General features: G+C 42.9%; 1 protein-coding gene across 1 annotated transcript in view; it reads left to right on the top strand.

Annotated features, from left to right (window-relative positions):
• The first annotated feature begins 1,924 nt into the window (after positions 1-1,924).
• The window catches only part of ADGRF5 (adhesion G protein-coupled receptor F5), a 102,036-nt gene continuing 79,642 nt past the window's right edge, over positions 1,925-24,318 (top strand). Inside the window, exon 1 of the mRNA XM_032140815.2 lies at positions 1,925-2,130. The gene's annotated coding sequence lies outside the window, so the exon portion shown is untranslated. The remainder of the gene's footprint in view (positions 2,131-24,318) is intronic.

Below are 24,318 nucleotides of genomic sequence, written 5' to 3'. Positions count from 1 at the left end.
CACCCTTGCTAACTTTAGTCCTCCTTCTTGTGGGCATATCTAAGACTTCACTTTTTGAACAGAGGTTGTTGCCTACTTATAATAATCTCTGTGAGGCAGCAATACACAGCATATGACAAACTGCAGCATTTTAATAATATTCAGCAATAGCTCTGCAATATCACCCATGAAGTTGCTTCACTTTGTAAAACTGTAACAACAGTCCTGTGTTTTCCTCTAAGTCATATATTCTCCTTTCCCTAACATGTAATAACTGTAATTAATTTGATTTTATTTTGTAAAGACAGGGTTTCTCCGAGGCTGGTCTCAAACTCCTGGGCTCCAGCAATCCTCCTGCCTCAGCCACCAGAGTAGCTGGGACTTGTACAGGTGCGCACCATCGCACCCAAAAATAACTGTAGTTGATGACACGCCTACTCCTAACATTAAACCCACACAAACCAGACACTGCTTGGTCCTGGATGCTAGGGATATAATGGTGAAGCAGACACAGTCCTTGACCTCTGGCAGAGGGACAGCCCAGCAGGAGACAGAGAGACAAGTAGGCAGGCTTCCCTGGTTTAGTGTTATGAGAGAGATAAGCATGGTTTTCTTGGAAGAACACCAAAGGGGCCCAGAAATTGCAAAATGCATTCTGAAGGATGTGAGATTCAAGGAATTGGGTCTTGGAGGGGAGGACGTACTTCATTGAGTGGAGAGAGGTAGGGAAGGAGGGAATGAGAAAGGGCATGAGGAGAGCACAGGTGAAAGTGGGCTTTGAGGGAAAGTAGAAGAGATTGGCCATTGTGCATTTAAGGGTTTGGCCTATGTCCTTAAGCTCCTGAAAGATTTTAAGCATGGGAATCCCATCATGAAGATGGCATTTGAGAGACATTACCCTGGTTGCTGGGAGGAGAATGGATAGGAAGTGAGGGAAAATATGGGCAAGGAGACCACTGTGTGATTTTTACTCAGTGATATGTTTGTGGTCTTTGCCTGCTCACACGCAAAACCCAGCATCCACCCTCCTCCCTCTCCGCCGCCTTGCAGAAGCTTCCAAGTGTACTGCTGTTGGAGGACTGACTGTCACCCTGCTGAACACAATGGAGGTAGTCCAGGCCTCTCAACAACTCAGCTTGTGAAAATCCACACGGCCCAGAGTTCCCACCTTCTTTCTACAGCCAGGACTGGCTTGGTGAGTCTACAGCCTGGTACTGTTGCATAGAGCCCTGTGCTCCAGAGAGTCCCCACACTTGCGTTCATGTTCTGTTGTCACCATCTTGAAATTCTTAATTTTTAAATGAGTGGTGTCACATTTTCGTTTCACATGGAACCCCATAAATAATGCAGAGGGTCCTACTTCGCTCCATGGATGGTGGCCTCCTGATAATTCTTTAAATTCTAAGGCAAAATGGCCTGAGGGCTTTGGAGTTAGTCCAAGATTAAGAAAGATCAGACTTTCCAAAGACAGAGCTTAGAGGGTCTTGCCTGAGGCTGGGAATGGATTCTTCCAGGGCCTGTTCTAACCTGCCTCTCTCATCAGCTGCTCTGTAACATGACATCTGGACTGGGGCCAGAATATGCTTCAGCTCAGTGGAAGAAGATGAGGACATTCTTGACTTTTGCAGAGTTAAACACTTAGAGGAACTTCAGGAAGAAAGCACTTGGTAAAAGGTAAAGTTGGCTGGCCCATCAGCTCCTTGCCTGGGGTCCTGCTGCTTCTTTTCACAGTTCTCAGCATGTTTATTCTCTTCTTTCCAGTGGCCAGAGGACAAGTTTCTTGTTTCCTCTAGGGAGCCTGGAAAGAGGCATCAGGCACCAAATACAGGAAATCATGTGGAGAGGATCTCTTATTTATTACAGTCCCCATATTACTTCCCTCCCCCAAGCCCCCGCCCCCCACCTCCAGTCAGTCAGTGTCTCCCGGCTTCTTCCTGCAGCAGAGAACAGAAGGCAGTTCACCTCTGCTCCCGACAGCCTGGGAACCCGCAAGAGCCCCAGCGTTTGAAGTCTGGTCTTGTGAAACCCCACCCTCCTCTGACTGTATGATTGAATGGGATGCCCTCAAGGTTCAACTCACCTGAGAGGTTTTTGGGCAGATCAGCAGGAAGGCGTTAAATTTTAGGAGCCTGAAAACCTCCGAAGAGAAAGGTGGGTACCTGCATCGTTTTGATTTGTCATGTTAAATGTGAATCCAGCTGCTCTGGAATAGTTGTGCGGCATTTCCACGTGGCTTTTCTAGTTGGCTTCATGCTCTCAACCTGTGTGTCTTGTGGAGATTTACTGATTTACAAGACTGGGGGGGGCAAATAGTGAGAGGGGATATGACATATGGATTTTTCAAATCTGTACATCTTTGGATAAAGAATGCCAGCCAGTATATAGATCATGGCGGCGATTCTTATTTTCTTTGGAGTGCAAATTTCATTAGAAGTAGTTTTTTTTTTTTTTTTGGCTTCTGCATAGGGGGTAATTTTTACTAACTGCCTTTTCTTTTTAATAGTATAGACCTCCACCATGATTTCTTTGCTATTCCTTTCTGAGGTTTTCAGTTAAAGAAATACTGGATTTGACAGAGAATTTGCTAACAGAAATAGGAACAGGTGTTCCTAATTTAGAGTGCCTATGTGCTGTAAGAAAAAAAAAAGAGTACTTTGTTCAGGAATCTGGTGGACTTCCACATTATTATCTAGAATTTGTGGTGAAACAGTTGTTCTTCCTGAGGTTTCCTGAAATTCAATACAAGTAGTGACAATGAATATCCAGGGATGGCTCGGGGCTGTGGTGGTGGTTGTCTGCAGGGATGATGCTCAGTCCTTAGCTGGGTGCTCTCGTTGGTCACCGTTGAGGCTCAAGATGATAGGTCACTGAGACTCAGAGAAGAGCCAGGTCTTATTTAAGAACCACTATAAATTTCTCTGGATTTTTTTGGCATCTTATGTTTTTATTGTTTCATTTTGTCTTCACAACCAGCCTTTAAGAGAAATAATTTATACAGACTTCATGGAATATCAAACAATTCATGCCTATTTATGGAACATTTACTCTTCTTTTCTAGCTTATTTAGTTCTGATGCTCATAATTTCTTACCACTTATGTATTTTACCTCAATACAGTCTCCCTCCATTCTATCTTCCATACCCTGCTACGGGGGTCTTGGGAATATGCAATTCTAATAATGCCACTCTCAGTGAGATATATATATATATATATTTTTCTGAGACTGTGTCTCACTCTGTCGCCCAGCCTGGAGTACAGTGGCTCAATCTCGGCGCAACCTCTGCCTCTCGGGTTCAAGTGATTCTTGTGCCTCAGCCTCCTGAGTAGCTGGGACTACAGGCACACACCACCACGCCCAGCTACATTTTGTATTTTTAGTAGAGAAGGGGTTTCACCATGTTGCCCAGGCTGGTCTCAAACTCCTGACCTCAGGTGATCTGCCCACTTTGGCCTCCCAAAGTGCTGGGATTATAGGCGGGAGCCACGGTGCCCGACCTCAGTGAAATATTTCTATTGCACTCTGTTGCTTACAGCCATGCTACCTAAAGTGTAGTCCAAGGACTAGCTGCATCAGGCATCAGCTGGGAGTGATCACTTGGGAACAAATTCTTTATTCCCTCCCCAGACTTACTGAATCTGCATTTTAATCCCTGGGCGATGCATATACACATTAAGGTTTGAGAGGCATTCACTTAAAGAGGGTAGAAAAATAAAAAGTCAGCTCCTTATCGTCCTGCCAGCCTCCCCCTCTCAGCATCTGAGTTTGCAACTAAACTAAGTACCTTGCATTTCCCTAATATATGAATGCTCTAATGCCTGCCTATTTCTGTGTGCGCTGTCCTCCCTGCCTGGGATACCTCTATTCATCTTCCCCACCCAATTGTCCATTAAGGCCTGGTTTGTATACCTTCATTCCCTTCATCCATCTTCTACTAAGTGGTTCTCAGGTCTGTGATTTTTCTAGTACTTGGTGGAATGTTTTGACATATCCCTAAGCACATTAAATGATAGTTGCTATATTTATTTTGACTCTTGAGGAGTTATTGGTCTTCTATGTCTAAACCCATAGCACTTGGCACAGTTTTGGGCACATAGCTTCTGCTCAATCAATTTTGTTGAATGAATGAATGAATGAATGAATGAGCAAATGAATGTGTACATTGTCTGAAAAACCCTAATTAATTATCAGATCGAGATCTATAGTTTGATTCTTCCAAGGATATTTTTAATCCCTATAGCATTTTCCCACACTATTCTTTCTGAAATGTTGCTGGATTCATTTACTCACCAAATATTTTGAGTACTTTCCATGTGCCATGCCTTTTAGAATCTATTTCTTTATGTCTATGTGACAGCCTCTTTCATTAGGTGTTTCCCCATCAGTGCCCCTCATTCTGTGTCACTCTAAGTCAAGGACTCACTGAGTCCCTTTCACAGGGCAGGCAGTGTACTATGTGCTAGGGATATGATGGCAAACAATACAGATGTGAGTCCTGCCTCCATGCAGCTCTCATCTGGAGGACTTACTTTTTGTCATCCTCTATGCTACTTCTCTTTCATGGATGTATTAAGGAAAACTGAAATAAGCCTGATCCCTAACAAATGCTGGCACATCCAACTGAAGGCCTCGAGAGCTTGAAGCTTGAAGTCAATGTGGTTCAATAGAAAGACAGCTGAACTGTGGTTTGGGGCCCCAGATTTAGTCCTGTACCTGCAGCTCTCTTGCCGTGTGACCCTTGGGTGGATCCACAGCTTTTCTCTGAACCTTGAGTTTTTCAAATGGTGAAGAAGACAGAGAGCTACAGGGGAGAGAATCCTTGATTTCAGAGTGCAAAGAGAAGACCATATCCACAGAGCCTCTGCACTCACATTCTCTCATGCTTCATGGCAATTTGAAAGGCGGTGCTCTGTATTTCTCTGAGTCAAGCCAGCTCGAAGTGATCTTAAGAGAGCCATTTTATTACTATGCCCATGTGTTCAGCCATTGACATTAACATTGTGGTTTGGTACTTCCCCAAGAGCACAGTTTGCCCATGACTCCTGGAGAGCAGTGCCCTGCAACTCAGAGGAATCCATGAGGCATTCATTGTTGGGTGTAGAGCTGCTTTGAAGCAGGTTAGATGAGGAGGGAAGGCCTCCATTAAGCAGTCCCTGCTTTAGGAAAGCAGCCAGGAAAAGAGAAGGAAGTAACCCTACCAAGTGGTGCAGGAAAAACCTAGAAGCACGTAGACATATAGCCAGTTCCTGACATCATCCCTCACTGCAGCACAGCTAAAAAGATTCCCTTTCTGACTACATGTGGTATTCTCCTTTTTCCACCCAAAGATTTGTGTCTTAGCCATATTTCACTTAGAATCAAAAGGTGGAGAAGTGCATAGTATCATTTTTCCCCATGCTTTGCCCTCCCATAGAGCACAGGGACACTTGGGAGAAAGCAAAAAGACACAACCACCAGGTTTAGGCTGAAGCAAACTGCCGAGGCGCTCTCAAGGGACAGCTATTTCTCCCTTCCAGCCTTCTTCTCTTCTTCCTCCATTGTCCAGAGCTTCCAAATGAGATGCCTCCTGCACCTCTAGAATCCCTTCTTGCTTCCTGTTGCTCCTATGCCTTTCTGCCTCCAGGCTTCCACCATGCCCACCTTGTCTACAGCTGCCTTTCAGCAACTGAATGTTTTCTGCTGGTAATTTCTTACCCACTCGAGTTCACTTTAATCTCTGTCAATAAGCACACGTTGTAATAACAAAAGGGATATTAACCTGCATGAGAGGTTTCCAGTGGCCTGCCACAGATCTCAGGCTATATTTGAGATCAGCCTGGACTGTATCTGGCTCAATATTTCTTTTTTAATGAGAGGCATGTTGTGGGCTAGAAAGAGGCAGATCTGGTTTTTAATCTCCTGTCTTGAACAAGTAATTGTATCTTGCCAAGTCTTTGTTTTGTTTCTGAAAATATGAACTAATACTTAGTGCACAAAGTTGTAAGAAGATTAATTATCTAAAGTGCCAAATAGGTTCCTTTAAAAAAACACCAGGTCGGCGGGGCACAGTGGCTCATGCCTGTAATCCCAGCACTTTGGGAGGCCGAGGTGGGAGGATCACGAAGTCAAGAGATCGAGACCTTCCTGGCTAACACGGTGAAACCCCGTCTCTACTAAAAATAGAAAAGTTAGCTGGATGTGGTGGTGCGTGCCTGCAGTCGCAGCTACTCAGGAGGCTGAGGCAGGAGAATTGCTTGAACTCGGGAGGCAGAGGTTGCAGTGAGCTGAGATTGTGCTACTGCACTCCAGCCTGGCGACAGAGCAAGACTCTGTCTCAAAACAAAAACCAAAAAACACCAGGTCTTAAAAGAGGAGGTTGGCCAAGATGGTGAAAATGAGAAAACTGTCATTCGCCAAACAGTTGAAGGAGCATTCAGGGGACAATTAAAGTAAGAAGTACATCTTGAGCACATGAGGGCTGCTTTTAAAGATTTAAAGGTTGCTCTGTATGGGAAAAGGGAAGGCCCACAGAAGATCAATGGGTGGAAATTATAGCGTAACAGATTTCAGCTCAATGTGTGAACGGATTTACCCACCATCAGAATCGTCTAAAAATGAGTGAGCTGCCTTGTGATGTAGTGAACGCCTTGTCCTGGGCAATGTTCCAGCACCCTGGAAGATGGACTAGTGGCCGGGGTGTTCCCAAAGGGATGCCCATAATGGGTGGAGTCCGGGTGATGACCTCAAAGGTCCCTTCCCGCTCAAAGCTATCAAGAGTCTCGTGATGTCAGTGCAGTGATCCAAGCCACCAAATGAAGGTCTGCAAAAAATTCATTAGGCTAGAGTGAGGATAGCTGACTTTTCACCAGCTAGCCCTACGTATCTGCTGCAGTAAGTTTAAAATAGGGTCTTAGTAACAATGGATTAGGCTGGACTTCCAGGAAAGAGCACAAAAGAAATGAGAACAACGAGGAGGGAAAAGTTCACTGTAAACCACTCTTCTTGGGTTACTCTTCAACTAAATTGTGGGTTACTTCTTGTGCTGCAAACACATTCCTACTTGATGGAAAACTGTCACATTTCTGTACATTTTCAGCTCAAGTAGAGTCAGGCAAATAACAGCAAGACTCAGAGCTTTGGCCCTGATTTCTCCTCTAGCTAAAATGGAAACATGACTACATGGATATGGGTTCATAGCCATTCCAAGGTCTAATTTTAAAATGTGAAAAAGAAACTGATTGTACCATCTTCTAAGTTGCAAGGACTATGAATGGAATATTTGACTTTTGGGGAGAGAAGAAAGCTGGCTGGAACCGTCTGCCTGCTGTGAGTCAAGTTCACCGGCCACTGCCTTCTACCCGTCTTTCCTTTTCTGCTACATGAACCACCTCAAGAGCAGTCTCTTTTTGAAGTAAGGATCTGGAAACTTTTAGAGAAGTAAGACTTAGGCTTAGGTAGACCCTATACACATCATCGACCTCTCCAGGCAGCCCCAGAGCTTTCTGTTAATACTTTATCCTTTGTGGACTCAAAGAACTCGCAGTTCTGGACCCTCGCATGTTTCTGATCATGCTTGGGCAGCATCTCAGCATCAATCTCACTTTGAGATCCTGGGGGAGAAAAGCAGCAGTCCTTTCAACAGAAACGCTTATAAGCAAATGTTATATGTTTTCAAACCGAAACAAAGCCGTGATATATTTTATTCTCAAGGCTTACCTAAGTTAGCTTTCTTAAAAACACTAATTAAAAAAATCCTTTGAAATGTAATCAACTGTACATGAAAAAATCATAGAAACCCTTGCAGACCAGTGTATTTATTTTTAGATCCACATCAGCCTACCCAGCATAGCAAAGCCACTGTCTAATGTCCAAAGCATGGCCCTGGGAATTTCCTCTAACAAGGCTGTGTTTCCGCCCATTGTTACAGCACAAAGGACAGAAGGAGGCCTGAGTAGAGGCTCATGTTAACCCCGCCTAGAGTAAAATCTGGAACCTGTCATCACTTAGGTTGGATCAATGTGGTCTTGAGGGCTGGGGTCAAGAGGGAGATTGCCGCCAACTCTGGACAGATGCAAATGAGTAGTCATCCAAAAATATTCCAGAGACCAGTGACGGCAATTCAAAAGTAAAGGGTCAGCTTTCTTTTTGTAGTCAAGGATCTAAATCTCACCCGTACTGTGAAGTGAATTCTGGTCGAGACCTGAGACAGCGATGCTATTTGAGGATCTTGGCTTGAATTGCAATTAATAAAGTTATTTTAAGAATATTTTGTTTTAAAAAAGTCATAAATCTGTGTACACACAGCCCCAATAAACACACACATACACACACACACATACACACACACACACACACTCACTAGAGCGAGGATCAGATACCTGAATCACCCAGAACTTTACTATTATTCTAGGCCAGTTTCTGATCCTTCATTTATTCATTGATGAAATGGGCATAACAGATCTCACATCCTATTAGTTTGGGGATAAATAAGGTATAATATTACAAATAATCTCACCCAAACTAGACTTTTGCTTAAGTTTTTGCATCTTGATCCTAACATGTTTTGAGCTTCTTACAAGAAACTTCTGCACAAATATTTACTGTCAAGTCTCCAGGGCTTTTATTTGTCTGTTTTGCTACTACAGGAAAAGAAGGCCAATTTGTTACTTAATTGGCACACTTTACAAGCAGAGCTTTTCATGCCTTGTCAAGTTCTTTCTACTTGACGTCTACTTGAAGACGTCACTGCATTATTACTTGCATTATTACTTGCATTATTTTCTACTTGAAGGTCACTGCATTATTACTCAAAGTTGCAATGCTCAGGGCTATGTCTGGGGGTCTCTGTGGAAGATGAAGAGGTGGGTCTCAGGTCTGCACACAGCAGTCCACACCCATCCTGTCCGGTGTTGAGTCTGTGATCTGCATTCCACAGCCCCATCACCACCCCTGCCCAATCAAAGGCCCAAGGAGCAAGGGGGACCTGCACGTACAAACACCAGCCTGAGCAGGGACTAGGTTGTTGGCCTCTGCTGGCAGGTGGATGTCCAGGTCCCCACTCTAAGGTCCGCAGATTCAGGAAAATGTGCTGTAGCCCTTTGGTGAGAATGTGAGAATGTTAGTAAAAATGCCTTTATGGATTGTTTTGTTTGCAAGTGTTTATTATCAGACACCCCTCAGGGGTTCACAGGGCAGGTTGCGAATGTCCGAAGTGGGGCCTGGGAATTTCCTTCCACAAAGCCTGTGCTTCCTCTCTTTGTTACTCCTCAGAGAACAAGCTGAAGCATTACTAGAGATCCTAACTTAACCCTTTATCCTGCGCACCGCTTCTTCATTTACGTCACAGAAAATTCATGCTGCCAGCCATCTAAGGAGCAAAAAGATGTTTGGGTTTTTGTTGTGGTGTGCACCCGCAGATGTGCACATATGTGTGCATTTGTGTGCATGAGTGTGCATATGTTTCTGTGTTAATGGAGAGGAAATAGGTAAAGCACAAAATGTATTGCATTTTAAAAGGTTTTCATTCAGTATTATGACAGGCACCCATCATTGGTCAGACCAGAGAATACTTCTTTCTTTATCATAATATGTATTCCTGCTAAAAATGATGACTCAATTGCAGTTCCCTGTCCCTAGGGAAGGGCTGTCTTAGAATTATAGTTGCTTTTCACCTTTGGAGTCTACTTATTGGCTAAAGCTGGGGTATAATGAGTTGAAAGGTATTTCTATCAACCAAGAATTATTTATTGAATATATTCTATGTGTCTGAACTCTACTAGGTACTAAGAGAAACCAGAGATTCTGCCTGCAGGAAAATTCAAGACCCATATATTTATACATATATACAAACACACAAACTCAACGTGTTGCAAATGAGAGTGCAAAGAAGCCAGATATTTGTATGGTCTGAGGCCAGTAAAGATTAGAAGAGGGACATGGGCCCTCACTCAACCTGGAACTCTTCAATTATCCCCAGAGACATATTTATGATGTCTTCACCGTCCTTAAATCTCCAAGCACCAGCGAGGCCCAGTGTGTGCACCATGCACATACCCATGTACACACTTCCACACACAGCCTGCTCTCAGGAAATGGCTGTGCCTTCTTGGAGGAAATAACGCCATTGGCCTTCTCACCACCAAATCTATGCCAGGATCAGCCTCAATACCCATCTCTTTTGCCCTCCTGTTTTGTCCCAAGGGAAGAGGGACCCTGTCCTGCATGCAGAGCTCAGCTCTCCCGTGCTCCTGCCCTTTATTCCCATAGCCTCACTAGGCTCCCCTCTTATTGGACCTTTCCTGTTAGCATTTAATTACGCTTAGGTCCTTCTCATCTTAAAACAATAGGAGCAGAAGCTCTTCTCACCCCATATTTTTCCTCAGCTGCACTTCCATCTTCATTTCCCCTCACCGCAAAATTCTTGAAAGGATTATGGCTATTCATGTCTTCACATCATCACCAACCATTCACATTGTGTTCTGTCTACGCTACCCCAGTGTACCTCAGCAAATGCTTTTGCCAAGATTCTCTTTGACCTCTGTATCCTCAAATCCAACTCATTTACTGTCAGCAGGACTTCACACTGTTCTCCACTTCCTCTAGTCTTGTCCCTGCCTTCCAGGACACCAATGCTCCTGGCCTCCCTCCTTCTTCTCTGGCTGCAACTTCTCAGTTTTTTTTACAGGTTCCTTTCCCTCTGCCATTTCCTCAACTTCCCAATGGTTATAACTGGGGCCAGCTACCTCTTCTCCATTCATTCTGTCTCCCTGCTGTGGTTCATTCCTCTGCCTGGATTTCTCTTTCCTGCCTTCTCTGTTGATATAGTTTGGCTGTGTCCCCACCCAAATCTCACCTTGAGCTGTAATAATCCCCACATGTCAAGGGTGGGGCCAGGTAGAGATATTTGAATCATGAGGACGGCTTCCCTCATACCGTTCTCATGGTAGTGAATACGTCTCATGAGATCTGATGGTTTAATAAATGGGAGTTCCCCTGCACAAGCTCCCTTTCCTGCCACCACGTAAGACATGACTTTGCTCCTTCTCACCTTACACCATGATTGTGAGGCCTCCCCAGCCATGTGGAAATGTGAGTCCATTAAAACTCTTTCCTTTTTAAATTCTCCAGTCTCAGGTATGTCTTTATTAGCAGCGTGATAACAGACTAATACATCTGTCAAGTGAACTATCCTCCTAAGCTCATTTTAAATGTCACCAAATTACTTCCTTTTCACAGGTCACCCCATCCCTGTGCAGAACTGATCTCCCTGCTAAGTGCTTTGCAGCACTGTCTCAAGCCTATTTTACAGTGCCTTTTGTGTTTGAAATCTCAGTAATTGTTCACATGCACTTCTTTCCTAGGACATAGGGATGCCATCTTATTCATCTTTTTACTCCTGGCCCCTAGCACAGTACCTGGCACATTAGGTTTTTAATCAGTATTTCCTGTAGAGTTAGGAATGTGAAAGTGTCACTGGAGTGATTTATCTCTTCTTTAAGTAAAATAACATCTTATTCTCTTTCAGGATGAATGTGTTCATAAATTTTTATTTTAATATAATTTTTGCAACTTTAAAGCACTCACATATAGGTTACCAACAAACTTTTACCTTTTTCTTAAAATCAAAATCACAATTCTTAACACTTCCTATATGAGTTTTAAAGTCCTGTTTAAAAGCAGAAATGAATGACACTTGGACTTCACATTTTATTTAAATCATCACTCAGGGAGAATTTCCAAATGTGTCATGAGTGACACTGCATATTCATGCACCTGAGGTGGGGTTGCCATGGTATAGCATAACTAATATTTTTCAAGATCGTTACTTCACTGCTGATGCTGGTGTTGCATAAATTTTCCACAGCTCACCTGCAGAACTTGTCTACTCTTCTTTCAAAGCCATGGAGATTGATTTACTGACCTGTCTGAAGGGGAACAATGGTGGCCACAGAGAATGAGCCTAAGCACTGAGCCGGTACAGATTCCACCCAACCTCCTCTCTCCCAGAAGTTCATAAGACAGGGATGCATCTTAGGGTACAAGGCCAGAGGTTCACTCAATTCTGGGTGGCAGATGGTATGCCACACCCTCTGTTGGACTATGAAGAGAAAGTATGTGCCCTGCTCTTTATTTTGAAAGATCTCATCCCTTTAAAAATCTCTATTTTGGGTTTTTGTAATAATAGATGTATAACATATTAGTAAAAGAGAACCGTAAATGACATATTTTATATGACATATTTATATTTACATGGAGATGCAAAGCACAGTTTGTGCAAGTGTGGTTTAGAGACGAGCAGTAGATAAACCGGCTGGATGCTGATCAAAATGCGTATCTCTGGGCTCTACCTGAACCTATTAAATTGGAATCTGTGTGTGTAGGAAAATGGGGGTAGGAGCAGGACAGGGAGCAATGCTGCAAAATCTGCATTTTTCAATCAGCACCTTAGAACAGGAGTCCCCACCTTGTGGGCCATGGACCAGTGCCAGTCAGTGGCCTGTTAGGAACCAGGTGACACAGCAGGACATGAGCCATGGGAGAGCCAGTGTTATTGCCTGAGCTCCACCTCTTTTTGAATCAGTGGTGGCATTCGATTGTCACCGGAGCTTGAACCCTATTGTGAACTGTGCATGCGAAGGATCTAGGTTGCATGCTCCTTATGAGAATCTAATGGCTGATGATCTGAACGGTTTTATCCTGAAACCATGCCCCTGCTTCTCCCGCTTCTCCTGGTCTTCTAGAAAACTTGTCTTCCATGAAACCAGTCCCTGGTGCCAAAGAGGATGGAGACCACTGCCTTAGAAGTACTTCCAAAGTATGACGCACATTTAGTTAGGCATAAAAAACAATGTTTAGAAAATATCTACCAGCTTTGTTTAGAAAAGTGTTTACACTGGTGGCAGAAGGGTACCCCCCTGTATTTCTCTGGGTAGGTTAATGATTTTGCAGTCCAGGCTCATGTTTGCAGGAACATTCTTCCCGCTGAATTGTACCCTTGGTCTGGACTACAGTTTGGAAGAGAATTCTATATCGCTTTGTACCATCCTTTGAACCATCGTATGTTTAACCTTTCATTTATGTTTCAGCAGCTTATCTTGAAGCATAATATAGTATAGTGACAAGAACTGGGTTTGGGATTCATAGTCTGCCTCAAATTTTTCAATTTGCTGGACTTTCAGTCTATGTAGATTTTAAACCAGGTTTGGCCAGTTGTTTAACCTTTCTGAGCCTCCTTCTCTAAAACGGGAGAAGCTAACTAGTTCATGGAGAGTTGTGAAAATTAAATGACACTGTGCATTTAAAAAGCTTGTTAAAAAACATTCAGCAGAGACCCTGTGATGGAGGTGGTCCTTAACAAGAGATAGCAATTAAAAATAGCAAGAGTATCATCATCATCACCAACAACGATAAACTTGCTGTAAGAAAGAAATCATCCATGAGTTTCCCAGCATTAAGATAGTATTCTGCACAAAGTAGGTGCCCAGAAACATTTGTCCAGTGAATGAACATCCTATTTGTGAATATGAATACATATATTGGGAAAAGGATAAGATTTAAAAAATAAAAATATGTAACCAAACTGCCAACACAACGTGATGTGTGACTGTAGATTGAACCTCAGCTGCTCTTGATAAAACTTAGCAACTTTCTGCAAAAATCATCCATTTTCTCAGAGATGGTCTGTAAGTTCTCCTTACTTACTTTAGCAGGCAATTATACTTGTTTTTTTTTTTGTATGTGTAAGTTTCATATCTGATGTAAATTTCTAAATCCAGGTTTTTTTTCCTCTTTTGACTTGAGACCCACCTTTAGTCAACAATTTCCTGTGTCAATTTTCAGGGACATGCATACTTTATTTATTGTAATGGATTATCCTTCAAAAACAAGACTTATAATTGAGGAATTGGTCAATGCCTATAGACTATTTACTGATATGCACTAGTTCCATTTTTAAACCCAATAACTCAAACCACCAAACCAAATCCACACACATGCATGAGTGCATGCATGCACACACGCAGACACATGCACACATCTCTAATGGTTATGCATGTGGGATCTCAGCTGTGGACTTGTAAAGTAGTATGTCAAAGAAAGAGAAAAAGGAAGAAAGAAATACTAGCAGTCTAGGGATAAAATAGGCATATTTAGAGAAAGAAAGAGGATGAAAGAGAAATGAGAGACTATGAATAAAAAGTGTCCTATGTGCAGGCTTCTCATGACAGAAGCATCTTAGTCTTAGGATCTTCTGGTCCATTTTCTTCCTAGCATGGAGGACTTAATACTCACAAAGCTCTGCTCTAAGTACTTAATCTGGAATATTTCCTTTAATACGAGAAAATTGCACCATCTCTGTTTTACACATAAGAAAACTGAGGATCAGAGAGATTAAGTAACTTACCCAAATTTAAGTAGCTAGAAGTGGTAGAACTAGGACTTCAACCCAACAGCCTCGTGCCATAGCCCATGCTTTTACCCTCTTAAGCATCTCTAATAGTGTGCTGCGTTAGGGACTCATTCATAACAAACATGGATGAAGCACCTGACTGCTCTGTGCCAGATACTGCGCTAAGTGCTAGACACAAAACAGTACATAAATGAGGTCCTACCCTGGGGTGGGGTGTAAGGTGGCAGTATCACAGGACAGTGGAGGAGCCCATAAATAGAGCATTGTCATGCAGTTCAGCAGGTGCTTTGATGGGGGGGAGGTGATGGGAGGTGTACACACTACTAGAGGGAGTCAAAGGGAGGCTTCTTACAAGGAATGACCTTGACCTGGGCCTTGAAGGACAGTGAGAGTTGGCAGACTGGAGAACACAGTGCTTGCAGGGTGCCGAGGAGGCTCAGAAAGATAAAGTAGGATGAGAAAAAAGGAGTAATTAGCTTGACTGTGGTCATCACTTCACAATGTATACATATAGCAAAAAAGCATGTAGCACACCATAAATATACTTTTTATTTGTCAGTTGTACCTCAATAAAGCTGAAGAGAAAAAAGGAAGGAGTAGGAAGAGGTAAAGCTGGCTCTTTAGGCAGAAGCCCTGACAAGGAAGCATCTTGGCTGAAGATAATTATGTGTGGGGAGAGAAGAGATGGCCCACAGATGAACCTGCAGCCCTTCTATCTGCCAGTGTTTCTCTAAATGTATGCAGAGGTTCTGATACAGCTGACACAGGCCTGCGGACCATCAATAGTTTCTCAAAGTGAGAACCACAATGGTAAAAAAAAACAAACAAACCATGCTCTATCTCAGTGGTTATTAAACATTTGTGCACATCAGAATCACCTGGACAGCTTGACAGCTTGTTAAAACACTGGTCACTGGGCCTCACTTCCAGAGTATTAGATTCTGGAAGTCTGGGGTGGGCTCTAGAATTTGCCTGCCTGCCTTTCTTTTCTTTTCTTTTCTTTTTTTTCTTTTCTTTTCTTTCCTTTTCTTTCCTTTCCTTTTCTCTTCTCTTTTCTTTTTTCTCTTTCTTTCTTTCTTCTTTCTTTCTTTCTTTCTTTCTTTCTTTCTTTCTTTCTTTCTTTCTTTCTTTCTTTCTTTCTCTCCCCCCGCCTTTTCTCTCTTTCTCTCTCTCTCTCTTTCTCTCTGTCTTTCTTTCTTGACAACGTTTCTCTCTGTCACCCAGGTTGGAGTGCAGTGTCAAAATCATAGCTCACTGAGGCCTCAAATTAGTGGGCTCAAATGATCCTCCCACCTTAGCCCCACAAGGAGCTAGGATTACAGGTGCTTGCCACCATGCCTGGCTTTTTATTGTTTGTAGAAACAGGGTCTTGCTATGTTGCCTAGGCTGGTCTGAAACTCTTGGCTTTAAGGGCTCCTCCCACCTCGACCTCCCAAAGTGCTAGGATTACAGATGCGAGCCAGAGTAGGCCTAGAATTTGCATTTTCAACAAGTTCCCAGAATGTTGGGGGCCCACATTTTTGAACCACTTCTCTGTCTACTGAGCAGACTCTGAGCATGAAGCCAAGAACTTAGCCAAAACTATTTGAGTGATTCTTAGGTTGCACTAAAATTTGAAAATTCTTGGGAGGAAGAATTACTAAATCTCATCTTCTTTGCTGTAAGTGCTCCTTTAACTTTTAGTTATTTCTGTAATTTAAGAAAATCCAACCCAAATATTCCTGATATTCTGGTTCATTTTGGTCTGTAAGGGATCAAAATATAAGGACTTTTAGGGTTCTTTGGAATTTTAAAAATCAGCCCTTTGAAATTTCTCTTTGCAAAGCAGGAAGTCACTTGTTGCCCAAAGCAAACACTTGAGTCAAGCGTTTGCCTCTTTAGAGGGCTTCAGAGCTGTGGCGTTTCAGCACATTTCTCTGCATTTTAGAATGGTCTGAATCTGAGTCTTTACAGAATGGGTTATGCAGGTGGAAATATGAGATCTGTGCCTCTGAGTGTGGCCAACTGGCTAAGGCTGAAATATATCCGGAGGGCTGTTATTTCCTCCATTGTAGATAAGGCAGGAGGAGGCTGGGAAATCCAAAACCAAGGAGAATTGGAAGGACCGATAGGGAAGAAGAGGCCCTATGTGCTTCTTGTCCCCTTTGCTTACCAGAATCCAACAAAAAGCAACTATCTTCTTTAATGTCATGGTCACTAACTAAATTTCTCAAAACAACTATTTAGAAGAAAAAGATAGATGTGAAAAATATAATAGCAAGTGGCTGATTAATCTTTAACATGAGTGATGAATCAAGAGTTGCACCCCTTCACCCCAGGTTATACCAAAATCCATGCACACTCAGTCCCAAATTAAGTCCTGCAGAATCTCACATATAGGAAAAGTAAAGTCAATCATTAGTATCGGTAGTTTAGCATCCAAGGAAAACCATATTTTTCCATCGGTGTTTGGTTTCAGATACAGAACTACAAATACCAACTGTATGTATTGAAAAAAAAATCCACATAAAACTTGGCCCTTGAAATTCAAACTTCTGTTATTCAATGGTCAACTGTAATTGAAAATCACAAGGAAATAAATTCCCGTGAGCGTTTTATAATCATTCTAGTAGTCTAAACTCCTCTATCTATAGTATCAAAATGTAAATGCCATTGAGAATATCTGGAAGTAGCTGGAAACCCTCATTCATCGAAAGTGGATTCAATTCCATTTACAATCTCTATTATATACAGAAAAAATGGGCTAAATATATGTTTGAAGATTTTTCAGCACTACATAAGTTTTCATCTTTAGTATACCAGTAAAATTAATTAGTTGAAGCTCCCCATTCCATGTCCTCACAAACAAAATTCAACCTTTAGTGAAAGTCACTTTTGAATTTTGAAACAATGAGTTTAAAGGGAAGTTACTAAAAATAATTGAAATTAACAGTGATTGTATAAAAAGGAAATAAACAGAAAATTACTTTTATTGGGCCCAAGAGACAATACATTTTAATTAACTTACTCTTTCTCCTCATTTGTTTAATTTTCACACAGGGATTTTAGTTGAAGTCACATATACTAATGCATTTACCTACTTATTTACTGTGTGTCTTCACAAGTCTCTACACTCTTCTCAAACCAGTGCCCTCCTGTTTCCTGTGTCCCTCCACACCGTGAGCCCACCTTGAGCCCACCTTAAGCTTCAGCCCTGCCTGCCCCCAATCCAGATACCCTGAAACTGGCCACTCAATGAACCATGTTAAAGCAAGACTCCTGCCCCACAGGTAGAAGAGCACCACTAGTTAAAGGAGCAAGCAATGAGTCCCTGGGACTTTTGCTTTTATATAATCAGAAAAGGCTGGGCGTGGTGGCTCACGCCTGTAATCCCAGCAACTTGGGAGGCCGAGGCTGGGGTGATCACGAGGTCAAGAGATAGAGACCATCCTGGCCAACATGGTGAAACCCCATCTCTACTAAAAATACAAAAATTAGCTGAGTGTGGTGGCACTCGCCTGTAGTCCCAGCTACTTGGGAGGCTGAGGCAGGACAATCACTTGAACTCAGGAGGCAGAGGTTGCAGTGAGCCGAGATTGGGTCACTGCACTCCAGCCTGGTGGCAGAGTGAGACTCCATGAAAAAAAAAAAAAGAAAATAGAAAGAATGAAAAATAAGGCTAGTTTTGGGGACAGGCTTTGTGAAGGACTCTGTGATAGAACATGTGTGGTCATCTTTAGATTTGTGGTTCTCAGAATTTGGTTTGCACAAGAGTTACCTGGAGAGTCTGTTAATGATGAAGATCTTAGGGCTGTACCTTGAGATTCTAGGCGGGGGAACTCACAGGGGGAATCCAGAAGTCCTGGTGAGGGGACACCCAAAGGGTTGATTAAGCACCTTACCCATGTGAATCACTGCAACCTAGTGCAGTGATCACTAAGGTGCTGATCCCCATCCACCAAGATGCTCCTTCATCTAGCGGGATAAGGGGGTGGACTCCAAGATTTTATCACTGGCTCAGAGGACCACTCACTTCCAGTGGCCTCACCTACCAGAATCTGTTGCCTTTTTCACAGCAGCCCCCAAGTTTCTCATTCTCATTGGCTTCCAAGATGATTGAAAGAGCCAAAAAATACAGAAATAGACAAGTGCGATTTGCCAGTCAAAGGTGTTTATCAAGGGTTAGAAGAGTGTGGGAGGAACACACTACACTCAGCTCTGATTTGCTTCTTACGAGATAGCAGGTGATGGCATCTGAGACCAGCAGAAAGGAAGGGAAAAGGAGGATACTGCTGTAGAAGGCACCCGGGATGTTATTCTTCTAGCAAAGACTTTTCAGAGTGAACACTGGAATTCGTTCTGCAGGCTTTCCAGAATTAAAGAATGGACATTTTTCCCAAACACTAAAATTAAACTGTAAATCATGTTTATTCACAAGTTACATGTAATAGGAAACATTTCTGGTATTGATAACTCTGAATCAGTAGTCCCCACCCCCCAACTTATTAGCAGTCTTGCTTTCTGTGGTTTCAGCCACTCATGGTCAAGTGGGGTCTGTAAATATTAAATGGAAAATTCTGGAAAAAAAAATTTATAAGTTTTAAATTACATGCCATTCTGAGCAGCATGATGAAATCTCATGCTGTTCATATTGCCTTACCTGGAATGTGAATCATCACTTTGTCCAGTATATTTCTGACCATTAGTCACTTAGTAGCTTTCTCAGTTATCAAATCGACTGTCAAGATATGTATTGCAGCACCTGTGTCCAAGTGACCTTTATCTGACTTAATAATCGCCCCAAAGCACAAGATGAGTGATGCTGGTATATTATATAATTGCTCTATTTTATTGTGAGTTATTGTTGTTAATCTCTTAACAGTGCCTAATTTATAAATTAAACTTTATCATAGGTATGCATGCATATAAAAAAACATGGTATATATGGAGTTTAGTACTATTGATAATTTCAGGTCTCCACTGGGGGCCTTGGAACATATCCCCCTCGGATAATCAGGGACCACTGTGTTGTCTTGCAACTAGAATGGTGATGAATGGTTGGGAGGACTGAGGTACACATTTTAAGGTAGGAGCCACAATTGACCTAAACTGCTCTGCTTACTAAGATAAGAAAATAAAAGATTTAGTAGAAAACCCAGTGGCATGAAATCTGAGGCAGTGAGGGGCTGGGAAAACATGAGGTAAGCGTCATAAGGGGAATTTCAGTGACATGGGAGAAAGAGGGGCTTGATGCCACCCCATCAACACACACACACACACACACACACACACACACACACACACACACACAACACACACACACACACACACACACACACACACACACACACACACACACACTCCTTATTGCCTGTACCTTGCTTCATGTTCTTCATAGCATTTTTGCTCATCAGACATATAACTCATTTGTTTGTTTATTTTCTGTATTTCTGTATCAGTCAAGGTCCTGGCAGAAAAGAAGTGACATTCTCAAAGGGTAACAGAAGAGGTAAGAACAGTTAAGTCAACATAGAACTGGCAGCATCGAGCAGCCATGGGTTGCCTCTCATTAAGCAAAAAGGGTCAAGAAGGGTGGGGAGGTGAGAGAGGTGTCAGAGGAAACTGCCAAGATCTGTGGCTGTGGGTGAGGGGAATCCCCCAGGATCTGTGGCTAGAGGGGAGGAACACAACCACTGCCAAAACTGCAGCCTGGCAGGAGTTGGTGGGGAGAAAATGCCTAGCTCTCCTGTGCTTCCATACTACAACCTTCGGCTGGGATCTCCCACTCTCCCTACCTTCTATCACCTTCCCAGAGGACAAGGCACAGCAGAGTGCGGGGTTAGCCCCCTGGGGCACAGAAAAGGGCAAAGATGGGCCTGGAGGGTAAACAGAGGCTAGCCAGCACCTCCCCCAACTAGAGTGCAGACTCGTAGGGGACAGTTGTTTTCGTTACTTCTTATCCCCAGGGCCTAGAACAGTGTCTGGTGTGTAGATTTTCAATAAATGTTTGATGATGGAATGAATGCGTGCATGATTTGGAAAGAGAGAGATGTCGGAAGATTAAAGCAGTTTCCTAGCGTGTGTGATGTAAACCCACATTTATACTATACAATTGGATTTACCCTTTCTCATAATGCTTTCACATGAAGGGATATTTTGAGGAAGGCAGGTTTGGCAGGCAGATCTGGAAGAAAAGATAGAGAAGATACAGCAAGGACCTCAGCACCATATGACCAACAGTGAAACCACGAAGTCTGAAGTTTAATACTCTAGAATCTACAGGTGAGAGAGGCACGGGAGTGTTCAAGCCCCAGCCAGCCCCCATCCCAGGGAGGAAGGCCTTGGGCATGGGGCAGCTCTGGGTTCCATCCTGACCAACTCAGCCTCTCTGAGACTGATTTTCCTCATCTGTAAAATGGGGGTGAGGAGGGAATGCAGTGTTGTGAACACTGAGCACGACCCGACCCACTGTGCCTAGGGTGGTGTAAACAGTAGGAGCCGTAAGGATTGTTTCCTGTGCAAGGCAAGTTTTCTAATTTTGAGATAGGTGTGGAAACTGCTGCAGTTGCTCTGCTTTCTGGGCTGGAGCCATTCATTCCGCATTCCTGATTAGGGAGAGGGTCAGGCGGTAATAGGACACCTCATTCCGGAGGACACCTTCACCCCGTCCCCCTACAGGAAGCTTCCTGCTTCCTTCCTTCAGGGTCAAGTGGAGTCAAAGCTTGTTTTTCTTCTCACTCCAGGTCAGCATCACACATCACACTTGTGTTTTTCAGGTGGCCCTGGGGGCTTGGAACTGCACTGACAGACATCTGTGCAGCCCTTCCTTCCTCTGGGTCAGGGAGATGTTTCCAGATGGAGTTGAATTCAGGAGCAGGTGAGGGACTTGGGGAAAAGGAGAAAGGCAAGATTAGCTTCTCCTGGAGAAGCTGGGAAATGCCTTAGTGAATCGGATTCATGTGGCCTTCCTTTAATATGAGCTCTCTCTCCACTTTTATTTGATAGTGGCAAATTCTTCCTCTACCTTCTTTGGGTCTGTACCCCTAAAAGTACTGCTCTAAGATAAAATAAATTAGGCTAATTAAGAGAAAATGGGGCACCTCAGAATGAAGGTCTCCTGTGCTTGTGTGAAGAGCCCACAAGAGGCACTCTGGAATCCGTGACACCAGGGTGGAGTGGTGGGGGTTTCCCTCAAGTGCAGGCAGTAAGGTGGTGCATTGTCTGTAGAGAATTTGAAATCAACAATAAAACTGACTACAGCATTTTTAAGGGTTATCAGCTGGGCTCAGTGGCTCACGCCTGTAATCTCAGCACTCTGGGAGGCAGAGGCAGGTGGATCACGAGGTCAGGAGATCAAGACCATCCCGGCTAACACAGTGAAACCCTATCTCTACTAAAGATACAAAAAATTAGCCAGGCATTGTGGCATGTGCCTGTAGTCCCAGCTACTCAGGAGGCTGAGGCAGGAGAATCGCTTGAACCCAGGAGGCGGAGGTTGCAGTGAGCCAAGATCACACTATTGCACTCCAGCCTGGGCAACAGAGCAAGACTCCGTCTCAAAAAAAAAAAAAAAAAAATGGTAACTATCACCATATGGTGGTGATCCCAAACAATGTCAGTGATTAAGTATTTTTCCTGAAAAATCTATTAAAGGTCTAAGTTCTAAACAATTGCTACCATTACTGGTGAGTTTCAGTAATATAAGCTGCTATTTAATATACTTTTATTTATTACCTTTTAATAAATAGTGTTCTACAGAGAAGGTAATTCAGAAAACTCTCATTTATATAGCAGCTCCTGACACAGAGGAACTCAGCTACACGTTTGTTCCAAGAGTAAGTTACTAAGGGTTTGGGACTGTTTGAGTTTGCCTGAAGTCTCTCCAGCCTCTGCGGAATGACACATCCCTGCATTTGAACAGTAGATTAAAAACACGCAATGTTAGCGTGGTGGTTGTAAAGAAACTGAACATGTGTAGCTTCAATTCTGTCATTATATGGGACTTACAGAGTTTTTATTTTTGTTTAAAATTTAAAACAGTGAAGAGTGCAAACTTCAAGCATACTATTATTACTTGGCACGTACAAATTTCAGTTCACACTTAAACATTTCACTGATTTTTAGTAGTAGCGTAAAGTAGAATTTTTTTTAGTCAAGTGCTTTAAATCGAAAGAATTAGTCAAGCAAATAAGGATTATTGCTGAAAATAATGTCCTCATATAAAGGAGGGGAAAGTTAATAAAAGATCTGGTCCAAGTGTCAATGCTGCTAGATATCTCCATGGTCCAGAATTATGTGTGCTGGCTGCTCTCTAATTTTATGTATAGAAGTGTGAGTGTGTATGTGGCATAGGAGTGTGCATGCGTGTGTGTGTGTGTGTATGTGTGTTTTTGAGAGAGAGAGAGAGAGACATTAGTGGATTTGGGTGGCTCAGGGGCAAGAGGTCACTCATAAGATTGCCCATATTTAGTGAGAACCCAGAAGGTTCAAATGAAGAGTCCCAGACAAAGATGTGCTGTAAGTATGTGCACATACTGCTGGGTAAAACACAAAGTCTAGATCTCAATGGCTTTCAACAAAATGGAAAAGTGAACAATTTGAGGAATTCCGGAAGAAACTAAAAATAAATGTGGTTTTCCCTCCCTTAATATTCCAGGTCAGATGAAGCAAAACCAAGGGCTATGGGTCTGGAATAATCGTGTAATTGTTGATATGTAGCTATGTTTTGTGTACTGTGCTTCAGATCCAAAAATAGTTTAGTGGTCCTAAGAGGCAGACTCTGATAAATAGAAGGTGACGTAGTTATGAAAGGTCTTGAACTTGGAAATGTGGACCCCCTCATTGTGCTGAGATAGGCCATGGGAGCTGTGGAGAGCTGAGCAATTTCCCTGAGGCCCGACGACAATCTGTACAATGATAGACCATTTTGAATTGCATTAGCAGCCACTGCGAACACCTTTGTCTTCAATCTCTTACCCTTTAAATTCCTAAAATAGAAAGCTCAGGCTAGAAAGCAGGGCAACTCACCTTCAGTAGTAGCACCCTGATCACCAGGCCAACTAGGTCGGTCCATCTCTCCGGGTTTGCCATTGTGGTATGAGATGGAGCAGACCACTGAATAAAGAGGGTACCAAAGCAATGACATATCCACGACTTGGACCTGGGGAGACAGAGAATTCAGTGGATTTAGGGGCAAGCCACTTGAAGTGAACAGCTAGTGCTTTTCTCCAGTATTAAAACAAGCAAGTTGTTTTGAACAGGAGTTACTTTACTGAGCGATATGTGTAGGATCTGGAAATTATTTATCCTCGTATTTTCCTTAAAAACGATTCACTACAGGTAACATAAAAGTGGTGCTCTTGGGTGCCAAGACCTTGCTAACTGTCAAGTTAATAATTTAGTTCCCCTAAGCTCACTCACGAGCTCTGTGGTTTTGCAGCATTCCACGTCTCTACGCTTTTAAGAGGCACATTCTTCCTTCTCCCCAAGGAGTTGAACTTCAGAAAGTTTGATTAATTTTCATATAGGCTTCGTTTTCCATTCCCATCACTGCTGCCTCCAGCTTTGTGCTTCTCCTCAGTGATCTTATTTTTGGCCCCTTCTTGGCGCTGAGTTTCAGAGCCATTGTTGTCTTTCACAGACACTGGCGTCGGCCAGTCTTTTTTCAGATTTCTTTCTCAAGCAAACATTGTCACTGTGCATGACATATTATGTATTCTTGAAAGGGCATTTTAAAAAGAATATGTCATCCCTCAAAGGAATTGAGAGGAGTCTTAGTACAGGGACACGATTATTGGCCATCAAACAGGAGCCCAGGAGCAGTGACTCTGTAGGGAGGTGGGATGCATACTTGAGGGTGGTAATTTTCACCACGCAGATGATTCATCACTGGTTGACCAGAAGGTGATATTGACCTAGCGATGTCACCCTTCTATTGTAGGTCTTATAAATTATTGAGCATCTGTTATGTCATGTT

The sequence above is a fragment of the Hylobates moloch genome, unplaced genomic scaffold, assembly GCF_009828535.3.
Source record: "Hylobates moloch isolate HMO894 unplaced genomic scaffold, HMol_V3 SCAFFOLD_20, whole genome shotgun sequence".
Lineage (NCBI taxonomy): Eukaryota > Metazoa > Chordata > Mammalia > Primates > Hylobatidae > Hylobates > Hylobates moloch.
The sequence above is the reverse complement of the archived record's forward strand: the minus strand, read 5'-3'. Positions and strand labels throughout refer to the sequence as shown.